General features: G+C 41.8%; 1 long non-coding RNA gene across 1 annotated transcript; it reads right to left on the bottom strand.

The window, feature by feature from the left end:
• Positions 1–255: 255 nt before the first annotated feature.
• On the bottom strand, positions 256–12,274 carry LOC137161814 (uncharacterized). Its single transcript, XR_010922180.1, has 4 exons — positions 12,201–12,274; positions 4,837–4,916; positions 1,446–1,515; positions 256–328 (listed from the first exon to the last, which is right to left on the bottom strand). It is a non-coding gene; the product is annotated as an uncharacterized lncRNA (long non-coding RNA).
• Between the last annotated feature and the right edge of the window lie 6,430 nt (positions 12,275–18,704).

Genomic DNA, 18,704 nt, shown 5'->3' with positions numbered 1-18,704 from the left:
TCTATTCCAACTGCAATTACTGGCTCAGTTGCTTAGCACAAATATCAGACCCCACCATATTCTTTGAGCCTGATTGTCAAACATAGGCATAGAGAAATAGTTGTGTGCTCCTGTCTTATGTAAGCAAATGCCAGATGTGTGTGTGTTCAAATCAGGTCAAGTTTAGGAGTCTAGCTGCCCATGTTTGCACACAAACACTTGTCGTTTGTAAACCACAGCCTGTAAAACATAATGTATTTAACATTCTTTCTTTTCATTCATAACCTTTATTTAGCAGTTTTTTAAAAGCATCATGTGCTTGAACTCTGAGTGGCTCCCAGGCATCTTTCTTTAAAAAAAAAAAAAAAAAAAAAGGAGTGTTTAGACTCTAAATGCAGCCTGTTTTAAATCTGAGTGGTGTAACGTGTAAGATGTAGTAAAAGATGCCAGTGCAAATTGTTGAGGGGAAATTAAAAAAAAACAACACACGCACAACAACTTTTTAATTAAACCCTCCATACAGGCTCAGACCTAATCTGAACAACCCTCACCCTTTTTGACCCCACCCTTACTGAAGTAACCTTCTGCTCAGAATGTGCTGTGTAAAATTAGGGCCTGATTCTGCCAACACTACTGGGTGTTGGTCCCACTGCAGTAAATGGGCTTCTCACAATAGTAAATACTGCTTCTGGCAGAAAGAGGTTGCAGGACTGGGCCTTTAGATTATGAGTTTTTCAGGGCCAGAACCTTTGTCTTTTTACTCCTTCTGTAACGTACTTAGCATATATGGGCCACTACAATTTAATAAGAATAATAATTAATAAATAGTACAGATGTCCTTAATAAATAAGGTCTGAATTCTGCTCTTGGTTACACTGGTGTGAAACTCTTATTGGAGTTACTCTTCATACTCTGTCTTTAGGCCAGTGGAGGCAGGGGGCACTGAATTTGTCCCGACTAAACCATATTAGAGTTACAAATCTCTTTCACTTCAAACTTCTCAATAACTTTTTTCCTTTGAAGAGAAACATTTTGTTTTATTTTATTTTAAAAGTCAGTAAGATTACACTACAAAACACAACTGATTACTTCATAAAATTTTAAGATGGACTTTAATTGAGAAGGCACCACTGTACCACCCTTCTTGAAGGGAAACTGCCTGTAGACATGTTAACACTAGGAGATTACAGTAAACATGAGAGAACACAGTACCAAGGACATACCAGGCCCATAGACTCAATGGAAAGTCTGACTTTCAATAATTACATAGTGTAGATGCTATAAATAAAATCAATCCTACATTTTCCTGCTTTCTATTCAAACATATTGATCTGTAAAACATTACATGCCGGAGGTGGATGTCACTGTTTGCTATTGGGATGACTAATGGATCAAAATGATCACTATTTAATGATATTTTTAAATCTTGGGCCATTGATTTTTCCTTTTTTCCAGTCTTTACTTACCTAAGAATTACTTTACAGATGTTCCCAGTACATTGTTCATCTAGCCCATTTAGGAGAATCCTAGAAGAATCTATTGTCAATACAGTGCAAAAGTAAATGTTCACAAACAGGTCCTTTTCTTCCCAGATTTTTAAAAAGCATTAAAAATATAATAGACTAATTAAATACAAATAATTACATCCAGTATGCACAGCATGCATGCAAAGTATAATGAAGAGACTCAGGAGAAAGCAACATGTACACACATGCATGCATTCTTAGTGAAAATAACTATACCTTGCTTATGACAATATCTCAGACATAGATAATTTAGCATACATGATTTACAATAAAAATGGGATTGGTAAATCACAGACATTGAATCTAGGCATATCAACCAACCCTTAATAATTGGCCCCATTCCCCAAAGAAAACTGACCAGACTCCTGCAACCTGTTGTTACATTGATATACTCCCCCCCCAATGGATCTTATTAGCTCACTCGTCCCTGTGTATCAGTGTGATATGTTTAACCTGACTGTGGAGTCCTAGCTGTGTGAGATCAGTTCCTTTGCAGTAATTCAGGCTAAAATAGATCAGCCTTAGCACTGGTGTTTATGGGCATCCACAGGACGGAAGATGAAAATCACTTTATTTCAAGATGTACATTGTATATCATTAAATTATATTTTAATATTTCCCTCTAGAATACTGAACTAATAATAATCTAATAATAATACTGCAACATTCCCAGAACTTGTGACCCATTGTGCTATTTGAAGCCCCACATCTCTTTCAAATATCTATGGCCCCCCATGTTTGCCATTTTAGTTGACATTTTTTAAAAAATAATCTTAATTGAAATGAATTAATTTCAGTTGTAAATCTACAGTGGAAGATATAAGAATAGTGCATATCTGGCTCTAAGTAGATCCCACAGATCCCAGTCAGGATAGGGGCCCATTGTGCTGGATAGTGTATGAACAAAATATATGACAGTTCCTGCCCCAAAGAGCTTACAGACTAAGCCCAGATCCTGCAAAGATTTAAGCACGTTTTTCACTTTATGCACTGTGAGTAATCCAGTTGAAATCAATGAGGCCACTGACAGTGTGCGACGTTAAGCATGTATGTAAGGACCAAGGCCTAAATAGAGATAAGATGTATTGTGGGGAGAGGGATTGTACACAATGGTGGGGAAACGCAAGGATCACAGTAATAGTTTGTGGAAGCCATGTGTGGTACTGGGTGTATGCAAAAGTACGGACTAACACTGGCCACAATTATACAACACCTTAACACTCACCGTAGGTATGTGAGATGGGGTGCATTGATAAGCACGGCCTACTCTTTAGGAGAAGTTCCTGGCTCATCCATGCTATTCTTGGCCATTCAACCTTTTCTGCCATATTTCTGGGTCAGTGCACCACGGATTAATGCTGCGTAATAGCCTTAGTTTATGGGACATTTACCCCCCTCCCTACCCCCACCCACACACACACACACAAAAACAGTTGGGGACGGTTGCGGAGGTAACGTATGCTTGTAAGGATGTCCCTGATTGGATCATCTGCAGAGACTAAATTTGGGATTTATGGATCTAAAGGCATGTACCTCAACTGCTTGAGCTAACAGAGCAGGTGCACTATCTTGGGAGCAGCGGTGGCCTCATAAATCTCTTGTATGGCCCAGCCGCGTAGAGGAGGACAAAAGCCCATACCACGTTAATGTGAGATACGTGCAATAACTGCTGACTACTCCCATCTGTCCACAGAGACATGCCCTGTGTACAGAGACATCCTGGATTTTTTTGAAGGTTCCTTCTTTTAGCAGGGAATGTAGTAAAGCATCATATCATTTAGGCCTTAATCCTTCAAAGACCAGTGCATGGGAGTAGTCCCACTGAAGTCAAGGCTCTGCTGATATCAATGGAACTATTCATGTATGTAAAGTTAAGCACATTTGCAAGCCATTGCAGAATCAAGGCCTTAGCCTTTTTTTTGTCTTATACAGCACCTTCTACATCCTATTCTGGCATAAGCTGCTGTTTTCCTCTCCCCTCGATGGCATTCTAATAGCCTCTAGAATGCAAATGGCAGCAATAATTTCATCAGATACTATAGTTTATCTGTTCTTTTATAATCCACACCTAAATTTCAAATGGCACTTAGGTTGTTAATAAAAGCTATTGGGGTGTTCTACTTGGAGACAATGGGCCTGATTCACTTACACAGATTTTTGCTTCATTGTAACTTCTCTGATGTAAATGGAATTACTTCTGATTTACGCCAGAGTAAGTGAAAGGGACTAAAGAAGGAAGCCAGATCTATGGCTGATGTGAGTTGGTGTAGGTCCACTGAAGTCAATTAACACACCTGGAACCATTATGGGGATTGACAATGAATCATCACCAAGAAAAATATGAATAAATGTAGAGGATATAATGCTTATCTTACAGTTCCCAGAAACTTTAGTGCTGAACTCCTTATCAGTGGTGGTGACTGAAAGATGATCTCCTGGTACTGCATGACTGCAGTGGATCTGTTAAAGTTTGTGTAAGAAAGTCAAGTAGGGAATCCTTTTTAAAATGTATCTGAAATATGATTGGTGACAAGGAGTGGAAGAAGACAGGGGCTCCAGAGGAACTGTGGTTCTTTCAACAAGAGGTGTGTACAGAATGATGCTAGGACTCCCACTTCATTGTTTCTGCATATTGTGCAGAGAAGAGTGTTGCTGTTGAGCAAATAATTGCACCTCATGAAATTTCTCTCGGAATTATTTTTGTTGTTACTTAAAAGATCCTGACTCTTAGGAAAATCCATGCTAACCTGCATTAAAATAACACTAAAACTGAAAAGTAAAGTTTAGAAATGACAAAATTTGTTGTATAATTATGTGATCACCTATGTATGGTGCATGGTGAATCAGGTAGAGTTGGGCAGTCAAAGTAAATGAATTCTGAAGCAGCCCTGCTGGAACCACTACAGAGGTTGGATGGTATATAGTGTATAAGGTGTGGCCACACAGCAAAGAATGAGGATAAAAAATAAATATTGAATAGCTGCCTTATTTGCTGACCACAGTCCATCTTGTACATTGAACAAGGCTAGTTTGCTGTAGTAAAAATAATGCATTATTTATTATATTAGCTATATAGGCGCACGCTACATACAAATACATTAATATCGGGTGCTTTGGAAGGCTGGATATATTTTGGCTCCAGACTGATATAAGAATATAAGACATTTTAGAGTAAATTTCATTTCTGGTAACATACGTTGGCTCAAAAGAATTGTAAAGTAAATAAATACATTACTATTCCTAATTCATATATTTATAGCACCTTTCATGAGGGTCTCAAAACATGTTACCAGATGGGTAAACTGAAGCACAGAGAGGTTAAATGACTTACCAGAGGTGTCAAAGCCAGGATTTGTACCAAGAACTCCTGACTTTTCAGTCCATGTTCTGATCATTAGATCACACTCTCTTCTGTGAAAACATCCAGAGTTTTTATTGATTTTCACAGTCTTGCAAGTCCCCCAAATCTAATCCAGCAAAGCACTGAAGCATATACTTAATTTTAAGCACAGGACTGCTGGCCTACGTCTCTTAAAAGTATTGGAGAGAGAAATGTATAGTTTTTAGAGAGGAAAAATACTTGCTTGCAACAGCACTGGACACCTTATCAACTCTGGCTAGAATTACCTGCACAACCAGGCTGTGCTCTGTGGATACCTGGGGGGCCTAGAAGGAATTCTCCTTCTGTAGGCTGTGGAGTAGCAACAAAGCATCTCTGTGGCTATTCCTGCTCTCTTGGGATAGGAGGGAAGCATAGCAGGCGGATCCACAGAGTTATATATCCACTGGGCCTACCCTGCTTCTCCTTTGGCCCACCGCAACCTCCCTCTACACTGCCACAGAAAGAGCATCCATGGGGCCAGAGACAGGCTCGCATGGTATGTGCAACCCAAGGCATCCTGGCCTTTTCCTCAGCCCCAGTGCAGCAGAGTGTCACTGGCTGCACTGAAAGAAAAGCTCTCTGAACGCATGATAGTTTGCGAGGGCAGAATTTGCTCATAAGTGTGCAGTAGAAGAAATAACTTGTTGTGAGACTTGCCTCAGAGTTAAGTGACCATAGCTATCTAGTTAACTTTTACATCCACAGACTGGACAAAGTGACTTCAAGATACATTTTGAGCTGAGTTACTTATTTATATTTTTAAATCCTGCAGGACAGGGACTGTCTTTTAGTTCTGTGTATGTACAGTGTGTACGCCCTGATTTCTAGACACCTCCTCAATACCAATAATAATTGAGGCAGCAAAGGAAGACATTTGCTGACCCATCCTAAAGTGTAAGATGGCTGGAGTACAAATCGGCAAAGATCTGTGGGACATAATCTGCCATTGAGTTTTAGCACAAGTCCCATTAACTCTGAGTTTCACCACACAATGGCGTACCGTAGCTCTTAGTTCCCCTCTCTGCCATTTCACAAACGGTGGCTGCAAGCTTCGAACAGTTTGAAGTTTGCACACGTCTTGCAGAATAATACTGCCTCTTACCCTCTTGCAGGGTCTGGGAGAATAAGACAACTCTATAGACGCAGGGAAGTTTTATTACAAATACCTTATTAAATCAAAATTGTAATGGCGTTCCAATTAGCTCATTGTTAGGAATCTTTCATGTTTGACTTTCATTTAGACTGATTACTGAAATAATGCAGACCCTGCATAAGTAATTGGCACAAAATAAAAGCATTTGAGCTGCAAAAGCCCTCTTGGAGGCTGAGCTCTTTAAAAAAATATATAAATAAAAGCTTCCTATCTCTCCATACTCATGAGCTTTCTCTGTTTGCCCCTAATAATGAGACAACCCATTGAGTCTCCTGTGGGTCTACTGGTATCACACTTGCTTTTTTACCTATCCCTCTGTTCTCAGGAGCAGCGGGGAGACCTCCTTCTCTTTACTCTTCATTCTTGCATTCTTTGCTCCCATCATTCCACTTCTCTCTAGTGTTTCATTGTGGATTCCCTCATAGGCAGCTCACACGCCAGCCTAGCCGTCTCTCCTTCTCTCTCCCATGCCCTCCCCCCTCCAACAGCCACATGTTTAAGTCTCTCCAGAATCATATAAGCAGCTGGGAACTTGTCTTTCAGTTTATTGGACCACTGTTCCATGCAGATAAAGAATATTTTCCTTTGAACCTAGGTCTTCCTGAGCCTGACACAAAGCTAACCAGCGACTCTTTGTAGCGGAGACTTGCTTCTTGCTAGTGTTTTGAGGGTTTGTTCCAAGCCAGGATTAAGCTAGTGCCCCGCACAGACCTCAAGATTATGCTTGCATCCTGGGGCAGAAAGTCTGCCTGGAGTGGAGTGAAGTAATGAAAGTACCCAGGACTCACTCCACAGGGGATCCCAGAGTCAGACAGTGCAACCCCAAAGGAGGGTGATGCTGGTCATGGCTAGGGCAGTCAGTGGATGTGCCACTGGTGGGTTCCCCAGGGGAATGCAGACTGACATATGAGGTGGAGGGGCAAACTGAGCCCTGACAGCCCAGCCAATAGCTGGTTGCAGATTGGATATGAAACATATTAAAAAGAACCTGCTGGCTCTGTGTTAACCACTAGTGCAATGTCCATCTAATACAGGACTCCATAATCTCCATAGTGTACGAAAGGGAAGTTCTGTCAGAGGGGACCTGCTTCTGGCAAGAGCCAGAAGCTGCATGTGACTAGGAGCAGTGGGCCACAGGGAGAAGCCAGGGAACTAGCTGCAGAGACAGGCCCAGCTATCAGGCTGAAGGCTGGGACTGGAGGGCCAGAAAGCTGAGCAGAGATATACCCTATTGCTGGAAGGGGGCAGTGGTAGCTACAGTAGGAGGACACGGGGCTAAAACCTGCAGGCAGGAGCACAGTGTAAAGAGATTACATTGGGACTCTGATATTTTCATACTCCCGGACTGGACTGCCCATAGGGGCTGGGTGGGGAACTGTTGGTTTCTCCTCCCTTTCATATTTCATCAAAGTCTGCCTTGTGTGTTTGCACCTTCTATGTCTGGCAGCCTCCGTGAAGAAATCCTCTCTGTTATTTCTTCTGAGAGTGTTTTGGGGGACCTGTTGAGGGCTGGAGCCTGGAGCTTAGAGCATGCACAATGCCAGCCTTCGAGCCCACAGTACACCCAGTACACTATCAAACATTTAGGAGACTGATTTATTGCAGCATTTCAGTCTCATCCTACACTGGGGTTGGTTACAGTAAATCCACTGAGTTAACAATCATTCTGCTTGTGTGTTTCATCCCTGTCTCTCTCTTGTTTATTTAGGGACTGAACCAACTCCCATTGAAATGAGTGGAAAGATTCCCATCGACTTCGGCAGCAATTGCATCAAACCTTTAGACGTCAGCTCTTCAGAAGAGTGACTGTCTCTTACTAGGTGTATGTTCAACACTTAGCACAATGGAACCCAATCTTGGTTGGGGCCTGTAGGCCCCACTTTAGTCCACATAATAAATAATAATGATTTACTAATAATTTCTGCTCCATTTGAGCTCAGTGTATTTTTGATGGGATCTTTTTTCAAAATTGCAAATGATTAAGGTTCCAACTCAGGAAAGCACTTAAGCATGTGCTTACGTCCACCCCTATTCCCACAGCAGTTAAACACATGCTTAACCTTAGAGTTAAGCATGTGCTTAAGTGCTTTGCTGAATAAGGACGCTTTCTTGAACTGGGGTCTAAAATGTTCCATAACTATAGTATATAACCACAGCTGTGTGTAAGAAAGGCCTTTATTGTGTGAGTAAGAAATATTCCCATGGAGTGCTGTCTATTTTAAATTAACTCTGATTTTTTTATGGGATTCTTTGAACCAGAAACCATCAGAGAAGTGTTAATGCTAAGCTGGCAGTCATCTAGACATCTGTGTATTGTTGGGAACATTTATCCTGGCCACGTAATTGTAAATGTTTTATATTTGCTTGTCACATTAAAATAACTAAGAAGCCACTTGTGCATTAGTTTAAGTTGCGTAAGTTACTCTGATTAGTCAAGCACAGATATGTTCCTGACGATCTGCCTGAAGTAATAAAGATGAAAAGTCTTGAGATATCCCAAACAAGTTGTAAACTAGTGCAAACAATTTTGAAATAACTAATTTCTTTTTAATGTGTAATGCTTGCTGGCGTCAGTGTAAATTAGCAACTCTGGCTTAAACTCTGGCTCTGTTTAAATCCATGGGATTTTTTAAATCTTCCTCCCCTCCTCCCTCCCCCATTCCCATTTTTTCTACATGGAAGGAGCATTTTCTCATGGTTATAACACTGAATTAGAGTGAGGGCACCTGGATCCTATTTACAGCTCTGCTATTTATTTATTTACACTACAGTAAACCAAATGCCCATCCTAAGCTTTGGGCACCCTCAATAATCTTTAAAACACATCTCTCATAAAACAAGCAACCTCCAGCAGTTACCCACAGAAAACACTACCCTGGCAGAAATAGAAGCAATAATTTAATAAACCTCAACAACAGAATCACCAGAGTGCCTCTCCAAGCATTCCCTGACTTTGCCTGTCTCCCAACTCCCTATGAGCCAGGATGAAGAGATGAGCTTTGACTCATTTCCTGAAAGTTAACAAGCTCTGGCTACTACAAACTAAAGTAGGGAAGCAAATTCCAAAGAAGAGAGGCCTGATGGTGTGGCCTGCTGGTAAGCCCCCATAGTGCTGACGGCAACTGTGGTCTTGGAGGGAGAGAGACAATCTTTTAGATAAATAGATCCCGGACCATTTAGGTCAAAGCTCTGTGCGCTTGAGCGAGTCACTATAAGTCTCCAAGTCTCAGTTTTCCCAAATATAATAATTTGCAATGAGCAAATTTTTTAAAAATGTTATTCAGCTTGCTTTCCAGATGCTCATTCGAGCTGCTTGAAAAATTAGAAATTTGGGGGGGGAGGGGAAGATAAATAATTGTAGAAATTTCAAACTTTTCAGCCAATTTTTTCTCCTTCCAAGAAGATCCATATTTTACACTGCTTGTAAATTACTGAATTAACTTGCATTATTAGGAGCCCAAGATCTGAGAGTCACAGTCCACCATCATAACTTGGACCAAAGCCTTCCCTACCCTGATCTTACATTGCCCATATCACTCTAGTATCTGAGCTTCTCATAACCATTAATGAATGTACCTGTGTGGTAGATAAGCATTATGATCCCAATGTTTACAGAAGGAACTGAGGCACAGACTTGCCAAAAGCCAGAGAGGAGCCTGTGGTAGAGCCAAGAACTGAACTCAGCGCTCCAGATCACTGCCTTAACCACCAGACCACCCTTCCTACCTAGCTTCCAGGGCAGAAAAGACAGCCAATGAGTTAATAATCCACTCACCACCCCACACTTTATTTCCACATATAGAGCCTGGTTCTGCACAGTGCTGAGAACTTTCAATTCACATAGGAGCTGAGCTGGGCTTTGTGACTGCTGAGAGCTCCCTGCCTGGCTGGAATGGACCTTTAACCGAGAACAAACCAAAGTACACATCATTTTAGGACTATAAAGCTTGGAGCTCTGTATATTTTATACAATACACCAGGAAGAGCAGCTAACACAGAGCAGGAAAAAAAAATGAAAGAAGCAGAGATCAAAAGGGCCTATTAGTTTAGCTTGTCCATCCCTGGCCAGCCCAGGATTGTTCGTTACAGTAGATTTTCTTGTGCTTTTCTCAATCCAGTTTTAAAGTGTCCTGAGTTAAGGGGCTTTCACCTCTTCCTTGGGAGACTATTATCTGCCTAATAGCTCTCACTGCCAAAAATAACTGTTCCTGATAGTCTACTTCATTTTCTTTTGCTTAATCCCATTACTCCTAGTTACAGTCCTTTCACCCGTCTCTAAACAACTCCTCTCCCTTCTTGGTGTTTACATCCTTTGTTGTCCAGAAGACAATTATATGGGGGTTAAGTTGACATATACCCAACCTACACATATTTCACTCTTTTACTATACCAGAGGGCTTGTCCTAATGGATACTTAGTTCACAGCAAGCTGGGTGTAAATCTACCTGACACTAGACTACGTGTCAGCGCCAGACGTGTCCATATGGACCTTGCTGCCACCCACTAGTGCATTTTGATCTAACCCCAATTTGAAGTGGGAGCAGATTAAAGCACACCTGGGATTCTGGGAACATTTAGGGGCCACGCAGACAATTCATGTGCGGCGGGCTAGTTTGGTGTAGATTTACATCCCAGCTTCTCACAAACTATGTGTTCGTATGGACAATCCCAGAATACAAAAATCCATAGGTATCTTTAGACTTCATGGTTGTCACTCTGCTGCACAGCATGACTATTCAGAACTTCATAGTGACAGCACTGATAGGAGTCATATCCTCCTTGTTCCAAGAGCACAGGTCCATAGCATTTAAGGTCAAAAAGATTCTCCCTAGTTGTTAACAGTACAGGGGCTATGAAACACAGCTAATTTGTTCTGATTCCTTTCACTAGAAGACAATTGTACAAATTACCAGATCATTATAATACTTACCTTCCCCAGTTAGTGTTATGAGGCTTGCAAATTATTCTGAGATAGTACAATGAAAGGAATTATATAGTGCAAACCATTAGTCTGTTTTTATATACACAAAACCTTTATTTATGTCAGTAGGAATTTTGCCTTCAAAAGAAATGCTGGCTTGAGCCAACCCTCAATTAAATTCAATAACCAGATAAAAAAAGAATTCCTGAGTCAATGAATCAAAAGCAGCAAGTCAAGTCAAAATGGGAAATGAAGGAAGATCAAGGTTTAGATTTTCAAAGCTGACTAGGAATTTAGCCACACAATTCCTGTTGGAATGAATGTGAGCTGTATAGCTAACATTTTGAAAATCTCAACCTAACAGTGCTAACAGACAAAATGAATGCAGTTTCCATTCCTCTGTGCTTTTTTTTTTTTTTTTGCCATCTTGCTCTCCAGTGTCCTTACTGCAGACCTTCTGCTGCATATGTTACGCATAAGCATTTACCACTAGCTAATTTCACACTTTGTTTTTGTAATTAAAAAGAGATAAAACACTGTGACCTAAATTAGGATGATTTTCTTTTGACAAACAGGAAACATCTGTGGAAATTATTTAAGGTCGGAATGATGGGTCTGGAGGAGGTAACTGGCTTTCAGGTACAAAACTCTCCTGAACAGCCTAGGTATATTCCCACCTAAGGTTAACCAGAAAAGGAAAATGTATATAAGGTGCCTGCTGCAAAATTATGCAGAGTAAATTCTCCCTCTTTAAAACCCACAGGCCTTACAAATTGTATTTACATTTAATTAAAAAGTAGATACATTAGCCAATTTTTCTACACTTTTTGCAGACTCTGCATTGGTTCAGAATTTCTCCATATGACGTTTAAAGATAATCTTTTTATAAACGATAAGATATTTAGACAGGGTTGCCTCTAACCCCAGGGCTTGATTTGCAAGCTTAATAGGTTCCAAACACATGGTTAAGAACTGCAGAAGAAGGAAAAAGAAAACTGAATCAAGGCATGTTCTGATATTTGATTAAATAATATACTGGAGCCATAGGGCTTCCATATTAAGAGACAAATAATTCTCATATTAAAATGCAGAATTCTCAGTCTCATCGGTTTCAAAATGAAATCAGTTTCCTATCTATCTATTTACACCACACCCATTGCTAGGTATCTGTGTACCATACAAATTCTAAAAGTTATATCTTGAGTTTCCAATAGTGACTAGTGATTTTGGGTAACTAACCTGAGACGTCTTAAAAGGGAGCCTGAATTTCAGAGTGCAGATGCTCAGCCCTTCTGGAAATCACCCAGAATCACTGGTTCCTTTTGAAAAGTAAAGCCCATGTTAGTAAGAACTGTGGTTTATCTGTTTATCTAACTCCCCTGATTGGGGCAATTTATTTTAACTAGGAGCTGAAAGCCCTTGCTGTCATACAGATGTAGCAGTTGGCCCAAGTAATCCATCTGTGCAATATCTGACATGCAATCAATGCAATTGTTGCATGCAAATTACCTGGAGAGTAAATGTGAGTTACCTCTGATATCACAATGGTTTAGGACTCAGCATGGCATCGATATGTTCCTTGCTACAGCTGTACTCTGCATGGGTGCAATTTGTAAAGTCAAAATGATTGATAACATAAAAATTGGTCGGTAACAGCTTGTGAAACCCAGTTATGATTGAACCTGGTGATATTCTGAACAAAAAGAGCCCTCATCCATGCTTGTAGCTGTTTTAATGGCTTCACACTGACTCAGCCATTCTAGGCTTCAGAGTGACAAACGAACTGGTCACAGTTCTGGAATCTTATTATATAGATTGTGGGAAAGCTTAGTCAAAGGGAGTTTTACATTTATTTCTGAAGCTAATGAGATTCACGGTCAACCTAATCTATGTGGAAGTGAATTCTAGTCATTGGTCAAATACCAAGCAAGTTTGGTCTCCCACATGCACGAGTATCAACCCAATGGTTGACAACCCTGACACGGCAGGTGCTGGGTGTGTTGCCATACCCCCTGGCTTGATGTGGCTTCCATCATATACAGGGTTTACAGTTTGGTTCAATGGCTCTTAGCAACCCCACTATACAGATTGTTCCAGCATCCCTGGCAGTTATGGGAAGTCATGGTTCCCCAAAATAAGGCAGACTTTCTGATATGTTGGACTGATTGCCAAGGAGGGCTTTGGAGATTAGGATTGAAACCTTGGTCAGTGGTGAGAGCAGAGCATTGGGGTGATGTGTTCTCCTCTGAGAACTACTTTGCTAAGTAAGTAGGTGCATTCTGAACCAACTGAAGATTTTTAAGGGTCAGTGTTTTGCAATAATAAAGCTTGGATGAGCTATCGGCTTTTTATTAAAACACTAATTAATAACCATATTACATTTTCACAATATAAGCAAATACCCAAAGGTCCTCTGAGTTATGTATTACAGCAAGAAAATATAATCTACAGAGAGACAATAACAAAATATTTTCATGTGGTGCCCAGACATGTCCATGTATTGTGCTTAAAGCTGCCCAAGTGATGAGTGTGTGAGTGTGTGTGTGGGGGGGGAATATTGGACTAGACTATCTCATAACGAAACAAAAAATAAATCAAACTGAGAGGAAAGGCAGGTGATGGGAAAGAAAGATTGTTTGTCTCTAATTCCCAACACATTAAGTCACATGTAAATTCAGAGATCAATAACTTTCCTATGGAGATACAGCAACACAGAACAAGGATCTGATGAGAGGCACGTCTGCAAATGTGTAGCATGCTATAACGTACATAGCATTGTCTAAGTAATGTACCAGCAGCACTGAGCAACGTGAGAGGGTACTGGTGACATAACTGAAGCACACATGCAACGACACAGCAAACCATGGGGAATAGATAGACCTTGAAAGAAAATAATTCACCAAAGTCCGTTTTAACTTCCATTATTTAGGTTGAAATCTGCTTTGGAAAGATAGTCAGTGAGAATGAAGGGAACACTAAATTCATCATTGTCCTCTCCACTAACCACTCCTGTTTTTACAGATCAGCTAACAGAAGCATGTATAACCAGACTCTTAGGAGTCCAGACCAACTCAGCATTATCTGAATATTGATGGTCCAAAAAAAATTCAAAACGTTCAGTGATTCTCTTTTCCATTATTTTGGGGGTGAATTTTTTTGTCAGATTCAAAAGTTCTAAACATTTTGACAAGCTCTAGGTCTGAAGTGTAAGATCCACTGATGCCAAGGAAAGCAAGTTATGATCCTGTAGGCTTTGCTCGTATAAATCACAACAAAGCTAAAGAATGTGACATGGATCTGGCTTTCCAAGGACAAGTTCTGGTGGCTCTAGTTTGCAATATACCAAGTACGTACACACAAAATTAGCATCCACCAACCAGGAAAACCAGGCCATAGCAGACCTACTTTATGTATCTTTATTAGGCAGTCACACATTTCATAGCTTGTGTAGGCTCAGATTATTGCACACACCAAGGGCTCCTTGCATTCCTCTATCCCCCATCCCCACTGCTCCCTGTGTATCACCCTCCCATCACCTTCTATTTTCAGGAACTCCTTGAAACTCCCCCATGACAAGGGTTCTGTGTGTCTCCCATCTCCCCTACCCAGGTTTCTCATTCTGTCCCCCCCAACCAGGAGTTCTGTGTGCTTGTCCCCATTCCCACCTTCCCCCCATGCCAGCAGCTCTGTGTGCCCCCCAATTCCTACTTTCCTCCCACATCAGGGGCTCTGTGTGCCTCCCTTTCTCTTCCTCCATAGCAGAGTCCCACTGTCTCTCCTGCACCAGGAGTTCTGTGTGCCCCAATTCTCCCTCTCATATATCAGGGTCCTCCATTCTCCCCCCATACCAGGATCTGTGTGCACACCCAGTGCTTAATTTGTAACGAAAGAGGTGCCAGAGCTCAAGCAATTTTTCTACTTTCACAATTGATGCGGTAAGCCCAGAGATGCTGGGATAGGAGCTGCCAAGCCTCGAGGTGCCAGGACTCAGCCCTGGCAAGCCCTGGCACAAATTAAGCAATGTGCATGCCCCATTACCTACTTTCCCCCAGGCCCTTTCTCTCCAGTATTATTATTTGTCCAGAAGACACATCATTCAGGCTGTCAACATTGTAGGCCTGTCTACACTAGAAAATTAGCTTTCCATAACTATGTCGCTCAAGGGTGTGAAAAATCCTAACCATAAACGACATAGTTAAAATGACCTAAATCCCCATGCAGATAGCACTAGGTCGACCTAGCACTGTTGACCTATTGACCTAGCCACTGCCTCTCAGGGAGGTGGATTACCTCCGCTGATGTGAGAACTCCTTCCCTTTGGCATAACTAGTGTCTACACGGAAGTGCTACTACAGCACAGCTGCAGAGATGCGCTTCTGCCACTGTCACTTTTTAAGGGCTTGTCTACATTGTGGCGCTTCGATGTAGACACTACCACCACCAACGGGAGGGATTCTCCCATCAGCGTAGATACTCCACCTCCCTGAGAAGCAATAGCTCTGTTGACGGGAGAAGCTCAGGGGGGTTAGGTCTGTAGTGTAGACCTGTCCTAATTTTCCCATGTAGACCAGGCCTCAGTGTAGACAAGCTCTTATTAAACTCTACTGGGAGGATGAGCAGCAATGAGATTGGTGTGTTGTTTTGCTGTAAGGTGTTAATGGGTGCCATCAATCACTTGTTTCAGTTATAGACAATTGGAGAGGTGCTTTAGTCTGTGGTTATGCTAAAGAGCTGGCCAGGGTTCTAGGTGCTCCCCCATTTCCTCCTTTCTGGCTTTTTGATTTTCCCCAAAATCAATAGAGTTCTGGCCATTGATGCCTGGAACATTCTCTGAAGTTTCTGAATTGATCAGATGTGGTGTTTGAAAGTTATTGCATTGCAGACAAACAGAAAAATGCCAGTGAAATAAGCGCAAGGCCTTTGCAAGCTCGATGAATTTTAAAAATATATCTCACAATACTCACTCATTTCCCAGATTTTCACTATTTTCCCAGGAGACGAGGAATTGCACCATCACCCACGGAAAACTTTTAGTCCTCTATTTCCACCATATCCTGCAAAAATCACATGTTCTCCCCTTTTCTGACTTACAGTGAACCATGTCCCCATATAACAACCTTCTCTGCTGGGAAATTCTACAGCTGGAGCTTCTCCCTTCCCCACCACAGATAGAGGGAGGGACTTGATCACAATCTATGAGTGCTCCGCAGGTATTTACTTATCCCTGGCAGCAACCTAGCTATAGCAACAAGGCAGGGGAGAAGGGTGGGAAAGAGACAGGGCACAGTCACTCTCCAGCACCCTGATATTCATATCCAGCACATGCCCTTTCTTCCTGTACCCAGGTAATCAGAGGCAGGCTGTGTCTTGGTGCTGAGCATTGTAGGCCAGGGTGTTATCTCAGTTTCAGAGCAGCCCTGAGGAGGATCCAGCTTGCAGGGTGTTTGCTGACTTAGCTGCACAACTACCTTTGAGAGGAGCGTTGCACGGCCGAATCCTTGGGAACTAGGCTGCAAGGGAGTCCTTCAAAGTCAATCATTGGGGATCATGAATAAAAATAAGCAACTAGAATAATGGGCTTGCCAAGAGCCTGATCTAAGTGCAGCCAATAAAACGACACCCTTTAACTCCAGTGGACTCTGGCCCATATCCAAGCGCCTTACTCTGCGGCAGACCATCCTGCACTATTGCGCTGTCTAATGGGAACGAGAAACGTTTCAAAGTACTCAGGCATATTCATCTATTCACTTCAATGGAGTTTGGCCAGCAACCAGTCTGGCCCACTTTGAGCATCTGATTACCAAGAGTCCTAAGTAATTTAGCATGTGTCAAAGTGCAAATGGAGCACACATGGCCCCGCATCTCCCCCTGCCATGTGCAAACCCCAGCAACATTACAGATGTCACTAGATGCTCTGCTTCTGAGCCAGACCCAGCCTGCCAACTCGGCCCGTAGAATGCAATGTGTGGTATGAACATGCATATATTAGTATTATTAACAAAACGTGTGCGCCAGAGTTGAGATTGCTGGAAATCTTCAGGCAGATTAAATTTCAGAACCGGCAAGCCAATAAGGAAGAACAAACTTCTGAACTTCTGAGGCTGTTTCCTTCACTTCGCCTTCCCCAGAGAAATTCTGTCCAGCTGAGCAATGTGTGGAGTAAGGGTGACAGCCTGTGGCAAAACACAAGAATTTCAATACCTTAATCCTATTGATTTCCACTTTCTTTTGATCTTCTCCATACTTCCTGCTTGTCAGGCAAGATAAAGGTGGTAAAGTTTGGGTCAGATTCCGCTAGTTGCTACAAGGAAGCTCTGTTTCAACGATGGAAAATTGGCCTCCTTTCTTACCCCCCCAGATTACCACTTGCCTTCAGGCACTGGGTTATAGTATATATAGCAACCTGCTGGCCAGATAGGTGCAGCAATTTCTGGCTGCAGATCTTGAGTCTTGTGTGCCCTTTTCCAATAAACCTCCTCCAGAATTGTTCTGGTGACCTCTCAGCCTGGGAAGCGATTCTCTTTGAGCAAGGAAGGGAGCAGGCAGGCTCAGACCCACGCTCAGGGTGGAGATTATTCCTGCCCTGTTACTATTCCTCAGTGGCAGAGTGCCTATCGGATATTAAAGCCATCCCCAAGCTGAGGTCATCCAGTTAGCAGGGCAACAATCTGCTATCTCACCACTGAGGCAACAGACTCTGCACTTCTAATAACATGTTAGACATTTTTCATTCCTGAAATGTCTATGCTGTTTTTTTCCCTTGAGCAGTAGGGTTGGGGGGGGGAACCCTATATTCTCTCCATATTCTGCCTGAATTAATCAAATAAATCTTCTTTAAAGCGATGCTAAATGAGTCACAGATGGTTTCGCCTTTTTACAGGTTGCAAAAATCACCCATTACAGTTCTTTTAATTTATCAGAGGAGGAAAAAATAAAATGCCCTCTTGCTCCCTTTGCAATAATAATCAGAAACAGTCTATTTGGGGGTCTAATTTACCCCAAATATGTATTGATAGTTGCAATGAGGAATATGTGACCTCTTTGGAAGTCACTAGTGGCTGGAAGGTGGAGAGCTTTTATAAAACCACATTTAATAAAAAAGAGTGTTATATTAAGTATGTTTGCTGGTATATTTAAGCATATGGTTTCCATATCAGGATCTAAGATGGCAAACACATGCTTTACCTTCTGACTAACCTTTCTTATATTCTCCACTCCTTGCAAATAGAAAGCTGCGAAGGTTTTCTCTCTCTCTCTCTTTTTTTTTTCAGCCTTCGTTATATGAAAAAGTGCTGAAGAATTTTCAAAATGAATGTAAAACTTACTCCTTTCTCGCTTTTCTACGTATGCAAAGAGAGAGGGGGGAGGTGGTATTTAGCTTGCCTCGTAGTCCTACCCTCCGTAGTCCCCATTTACTTCGTGATTCTGCCAAATGCGCAGCCTAATGATCTCCTCCAAAGCTTTGTAAATGACCCAAATGATACTTTAAAATCCGATTCCACTGTTTTCAAACTTGGCGCCCAAATCCACATTCAGACACTTCAGTTCATGGGCTGATTCTCTGAGCACCCAGCAGCTTCCACTACAGGGATTTGCGGATGTTCAGCAGGTCACTTACTTCGGTGCCTTCCTACGATCAGACACCCACGTTGGAAGATTTTTTGCCTTAATATTAATGCTTTCCGCTTCCTCTCATGTGGCTCACTTGACTTTTAATTCAAAATACAGTAAAAGTGATAAACC

This window comes from Emydura macquarii, unplaced genomic scaffold (genome assembly GCF_026122565.2).
Source record: "Emydura macquarii macquarii isolate MOO-44397 ecotype Brisbane River unplaced genomic scaffold, CSIRO-AGI_Emac_v2 contig_2372, whole genome shotgun sequence".
Classification (NCBI taxonomy): Eukaryota; Metazoa; Chordata; order Testudines; family Chelidae; genus Emydura; species Emydura macquarii.
This window is presented reverse-complemented; position numbering and strand designations above follow the sequence as displayed.